Raw genomic sequence first — 6957 nt, forward strand, 5'->3', positions numbered from 1 at the left:
TTTGATTTCTATTGATGTAATAGAACTAATCTGTAAAAATGTATGGAACTCTGTTTCATGTTGCTGATAATAAAAATTAAGAGGCTTTTTTTATTCATTCATAGGATGTGGACATTGCTCGTTAAGTCAGAATTTATTACCTATCCTCAATTGCACAGAAGGCAGTTAAGAGTTAAACACATTTCTATGGGTCTGGAGTTACATATAAACCAGACCAGGTAAGGATGGCACATCTCTTTCGTTAAAATACATCAGTGAACCAGATGGGTTTTTATGATTCTCGACAGTGATCATCATTAGATTTGCCTTTTATTCCAGTATTTCACTGAAGTCAGATTTTAACATCTGCTATAATGAGATTCAAACCCCTGTCCTCAGGACATTCGCCTGGGCTTCTGGGTTTTTGGTCCAGTGACATTACCACTATGCCATTGCCTCCCCTACTAAATTTATGACAGGTTGCTGAGTCATGATCATCTATTTTAGATTATCGCACAAAGTCAAAATCAATCCAAAGCCTTCTGGAAAATCTCACATTGGCACTTGAATCGAAATATCCTAATCTTCTTTTAGATTACTTGTTCAACTTTGAACGTCAGACAATTTTCTCACTCAAAAGCATACTGCATAAATATGCCTGAAATGTAAATATAGGCTTTGGTGAACTGCAAATGACTTAAGGGTTGTGGTGAGCAGGCAGGAAAGTTAAGACCACAATCAGATCTTAGTGAATGGCAGTGCAGACACAAGGGCCCAAATATGCTCTCCCTGCTCCTATTTCTTATGATCTTATCTCTAAGAAATAGTTTGGTTCAAATTCAAATGTTGCCCTATATTTGGAAGATTTTATAGCTTAATTAATTAAATTGTGCATTAGATTGTAAAAACATATTTTTAAGCTACCTTCAATATAATATTGCTTTATAACCTATTCCAAGTGATGCATCCAAACCCCATCTGGCTTATATTAGATTTTGATCTTCAAATTTATATTTTTCAATCTGACAAGTGGATGCTGAATGGGTGCATGAACATAATGTAGTCTGTACCAATACGTTTTAATGTTAAAATGGATTTTCTGAACCACACATTTTATACTGATTGCCACAGGCAATAGCAGTCTCTCCCTAGTAATGGTTAGCAGCTAAAACAATTAACCCAACTGGAGCATAATTTTGTTTCCAGCAATACAAAGATATTGAAAAAAAACTCATTAATCTTTCTGGATTTGGCTGGTGTAGATTTGTACTGGTAGTTATGCAATCCCTACTCTATTGAACTAATTATTTATCTGTCATCAAAATTCCTCTCTCCTCCAACTGAATTGTCAAACCAAAGGGGCTAAAATTGATCTACCTCAGTAGCACTAAACAGATTTATGGAGAATCAACATCAATGTTTTTTTTCACCACACCCATTACTCTTTTCAGTGAATCTCAGATCATTGGTGAGGCTCTTTTCGGAGATTCACACTTGAGTCTCAATATCATCTAACTTGCTTTGAAACCAAAATCCGTGACAATGTTTTCCAAGTCAACAGAAAATGAAACAGGGTGTGTTAAAAGATTGGCCACGGATTTGCAGTGTTATGTAGTCCAATTTTGCTGGATTGTCTTTCTCCATTCAAATGTATGAAGAATTTATCAGTGCTTCCACTTTTCCGTAAATATTTAATAAAAATGAGGGTGCCCATTATCAAGCAAACATTGTATGGTCTAATTAGTGTTGTTGTGGCCTTTTGAACTTCAGGATGTGTTTTGGAATATTCCCCATTTCAATTCCTTATGTACAGCTATGAACAAATTAACAACTTCCTAATTTTCATTATCTAGTTTGCTGTTTGCAGTATTAAATTGATGTAGAAGCCTAAGGAGAGAGGGTAAAAAGGCATGAGAATGTAAGATGACATTTTATTTCATATTTTGGCTTTTGCTCGGTTGAAAGACAGTAAGCAGAAATTGGTTCAATCCAATCATCACTTTTTGTAGTGAAAAGTAATTTTTTCTGACTTTCCAAAAATGGAACATAAAAATGGAACATATTTGCTGCAAGCAACATGAAACAATTTACAAGTAGTTATTTAATAAATAATAGAATATAGTATTAGATATAAATACCTAATTTAAAACATACTATGTCATATCTTTCATGAGGGCCAAACATTTGTTTAAATTGATTTTTAAAAAATCATAGTGAGTAGAGAAAACTAATTTATCGTCCAGTGTAGTACAAATCAATATTTTTTTTATCTATAGTAATAACAGTGTTAAACCAGCAAATTGCTATCACTTCCCTTGCCTTTCTTCTTTTACAATTCAGTTGTTTGATCATAAATTGTCAAGTGCAATGACTTGTCTCCTCCACTTTCCACGCTGGTCAAGACAGATTAAAAAAAACTCTAGCACGCCACTGACTAGTCTCAGCATACTATTAGCATATATATGAGATTTGAGACATTTTCTAATATTCTCCAGCAGAACTCATCTGTCAACCAATGATGAATTATAAAAACTCACAGCTTATTTGAGAAAGTCTCTCCTTCCTCTGCCTCCAGTGTGCTACCTGTTTCATACCATCTCAATAACCTCAACCATTCGAAATGCAAGCAAAGCCGCCCTAATTCACCTTGTAAAGAAACAGTCACTGACTGGTGAGCTTTATGTGTTCTTAAGTGACTTAAAACATTGTAAACACAATATACTTCTAATCAAATTATTTTAAAGTCAGGTAAGCAAGTAGCAATAAATAAATGACAAATGAAGTACACTGGGCCTTCGTTTCACAGATTTATGCAGTGCAGAAGAGGCCCTTTGGCCCATTGAGTCTGCAACAACATAACTATCACTAAAGGCACACTAATTCCAATTTCCTGTACTTGTCCCTTATGTTTTGAAGTGCTCTGATTCAGAGAAAACATTCCAAGTCTATTTAGTCTCTCCTTATAACTCCCAAGCAACATCCCGGTGAACATCCTCTGTGCCCTCTGTAATGCTGTCACATCCTTCACATAGTGAGGTGACCAGAACTGCGCACAGTACTTCAGCAGTGGCCTTATCAATGCTCTGTTTAACTCCAAATTATCGTCTTACTCTTATACTCTATGCCACAATTGATGAAAGCAAGTCATAGAGTCATAGAGTTGTACAGCACAGAAACAGACTCTTTGGTCTAATTTGCCCATGCCGACCAGGTATCCTAAATTAATCTAGTCCCACTTACCACATTTGACCCACATCCCTCTAAGTCCTTCCTATTCATATACCCATCCAGATGCCTTTTAAATGCTGTAATTGTACCAGCCTCCACCACTTCCTATGACAGCTTATTTCAAACATGCACCACTCTCTGAAAAAGTTGCCTCTTAGGTCCCTTTTAAATCTTTCCCTTCTCACCTTAAACATATACCCTCTAGTTTTGGACTCCCCCAACCTGGGGAAAAGACATTGGCTATTCACCCTATCCATGCTCCTCATGACCTTATTAACCTTCAGCCTCCAAAATACCAGGAAAAATAGCCCCAGCCTATTCAGCCTCTCCCTGTAGCTCTAACCTGCAACTGGAAACATTGTTGTAAATCTTTTCTGAACCCTTTGAAGTTTCAAACATCCTTCCGAGAGCAAGGGGACCAGATTTGAATGCAGTATACAAAAAGTGGCCTAACCAATGTCCTGCTCAGCTGCAACATGACCTCCTAACTCCTTTACTGAATGCACTGACCAATAAAGGCAAGCATACCAAAGCCGCCTTCACTATCCTGTTCAACAACACTCCCCAGTACCTTACCATTAAGTGTATAAGTCCTATCCTGATTTGCCTTTCTGAATGTAGCACTTCACATTTTTCTAAATTAAACTCTATCTGGCACGCTACAGCCCATTGGCCTATCTGATCAAGATCCCACTGTACTCTGTGGTAACCTTCTTCACTGTCCACCACACCTCCACTTTTGGTGTCATCTACAAACTTAATAATCATAGCTCCTATGTCCATAGCCAAATCTTTTATATAAATGACAAAACGCAGTGGACCCAGTACCAATCCTTGTGGTAAACTGCGGGTCACAGGCCTCCAGTCTAAAAAACAACCCTCCACAACACACTCTGTCTTCTACCATCGAGCTAGTTCTGTATCCAAATGGCTAGTTCTTCCTATATTCCATGTGATCTCAGCTTGCAAACCAGTCTACCATGAGAAACCTTGTTGAATGTCTGACTGAAGTCCACATAGATCACATCCACTGCTCTGCCCTCATCAATTCTCTTCATCACTTCTTCAACACACGTGACTCACATTAGTGAGTCACGATTTCCCACGCACAAAGCCATGTTCCTCTCTCTAATTAGTCATTGCTTTTCCAAATACAAGTAAGTCCTGTCCTTAAGGATCTCCTTCAACATCTTGCCCACCAGTGATGTCAGCCTCTCCAGTCTATAGTTCCCTGGCTTTTCTTTACCACTTTTCTAAAATAGTGGAACCGCTAACCTCCAGTCTTCCAGCACCTACCCTGTGACTATCGATGATACAAATATCTCAGCAAGGGGACCAGCAATCACTTTCTTAGCTTCCCACAGAGTTCTAGAGTACACCTGATCAGGTCTCGGGGATTATCCATGTTTATGCATTTTAAGACATCCAATGCTTCCTTTTGTGTAAAATGATCTTTTCTCAAGATATTGCTATTTATTTCCCCAAGTTCTTTATTTTTCATACCCTTCTCCACAGTAAACACTGATGCAAAATACTCATTTAGTTTCTCCCCATCTCCTGCAGTTCCACACATAGGCGGCTTGCTGATCTTTAAAGGACCTATTCTCTGCCCAGTTACTCTTTTGTCCTTAATGTATTTGTAGAATCCCTTTGGATTCTCCTTAATCCTATTTGTCAAAGCTATCTCAGGTCCCATTTTTGCTTCCTGATTTCTCTCTAACTATATTTCTACTGCCTTTATATTCTTTTTGGGATTCACTCAATTCCTGCTTTTATACCTGACATACGCTTCTTTCCTTTTCCTGACTAAAACCTTGATTTCCTTAATCATCCAGAATTCCCTGTACCTACAGGCCTTCTTGTGAAGGCACCTACTCTGCCTTCTTAACTATTCTATTCACGTGTCCTACCAACTTCAGGGATCTGTGAATAATTGCCCTAAGATCCCTGTGTTCCTGTGAACTGCAGGAGATGGGGAGAAACTAAATGAGTATTTTGCATCAGTGTTTACTGTGGAGAAGAGTATGAAAAATAAGCTGTCCAGTGTCCTGGCATTCATTAAATGTGGGTGGCACGGTAGCACCGTGGTTAGCACTGCTGCTTCACAGCGCCAGAGACCCGGGTTCAATTCCCGCCTCTGGCGACTCTCTGTGTGGAGTTTGCACATTCTCCCCGTGTCTGCGTGGGTTTCCTCCGGGTGCTCCAGTTTCCTCCCACAATCCAAAAATGTGCAGGTTAGGTGAATTGGCCATGCTAAATTGCCCATAGTGTTAGGTGAAGGGGTAAATGTAGGAGAATGGGTCTGGGTGGGTCGGTGTGGACTTGCTGGGCCAAAGGGCCTGTTTCCACACTGTAAGTAATCTAATCGAATCTAAAAAAAACTTCCTTGTCTTGTTTCTTCTTCCAAAGTGCATCACCTCACACCTATCAGGGTTAAAAACCATCTGCCATTGGTCTGCCTATCTGACCAACTCATCTGTACCTTCCTGTAAACTACATCCATCTTCTTCTCTCGTAACCACTCCACCATTCGTGGTGTCATCTGTAAATTTCCTTAACATTCCCACCACATTTTCATCTAGATTATTTACGTATATAAAAAACAACAAGGGTCCCAGTACTGATTCTTGTGGTAGACTACTCAACGCTGGCCTCTGGTCATACAAACAGCCTTCTACCAACATATTTTGTGTATTACTAAGCCAGTTTCTGACCATTCTCACCAGGTTTCCCTCAATTCCATGTGCTTTAACCTTTTTCTTTGGGACCATTTGGGACCTTCTCAAAAGCTTTGCTAAGATCCATATAAATTGCATCAACTGAACGTCCCTCATCCACACACTTGATCACACTTTCAACAGATGTTTTAGGCCAGACCGCCCTCTGTCAAAGCCATGCTGATTATCCCTAATTAATCCATGCCTTTCTATGTGGCTATTAATTCACTCATAGTGTCATAGAGTCATAAAGATGTACAGCACAGAAACAGAACCTTCGCTCCAACCCATCCATGCCGACCAGATATCCCAACCCAATCTAATCCCACCTGCCAGCACCTGGCCCATATCCCTCCAAACCCTTCCTATTCATATATCCATCCTCTTAAATGTTGCAATTGTACCAGCCTCCACCACTTCCTCTGGCAGTTCATTCCAAACACGTACCATTCTCTGCGTGAAACAGTTGCCCCATAGATCTCTTTTATATCTTTCCCCTCTCACCCTAAATCTATGCCCTCAAGTTCTGGACTCCTCCGCCCTAGGGAAGACTTTGCCGATTTATCCTATCCATGCCCCTTATAATTTTGTAAACCTCTATAAGGTCACCCCTCAGCCTCCGACGCTCCAGGGAACACAGCCCCAGCCTGTTCAACCTCTCCCTATAGCTCAAATCCTCCAACCCTGGCAACATCCTTGTAAACCTTTTCTGAACCCTTTCAAGTTTCACAACACCATTCTGACAGGAAGGAGACCAGAATTGCATGCAATATTCCAACAGTGGCCTAACCAATGTCCTGTACAGCCGCAACATGACCTCCCAACTCCTGTACTCAATACTCTGACCAATAAAGGTTTCATGTTGCGTGTGTGACTCATAACAGCACACAAACCAACAGCCACTCTCAGACAACAACTCACCAGGACAAAGGACTCAATACCCAGCATGAGCAAAACCAATGTAGTGTACAAAATCCCATGCAAGGACTGCACAAAACACTACATAGGACAAACAGGAAGACAGCTAACGATC

Source organism: Chiloscyllium plagiosum, chromosome 5 (genome assembly GCF_004010195.1).
Source record: "Chiloscyllium plagiosum isolate BGI_BamShark_2017 chromosome 5, ASM401019v2, whole genome shotgun sequence".
Taxonomy (NCBI): Eukaryota; Metazoa; Chordata; class Chondrichthyes; order Orectolobiformes; family Hemiscylliidae; genus Chiloscyllium; species Chiloscyllium plagiosum.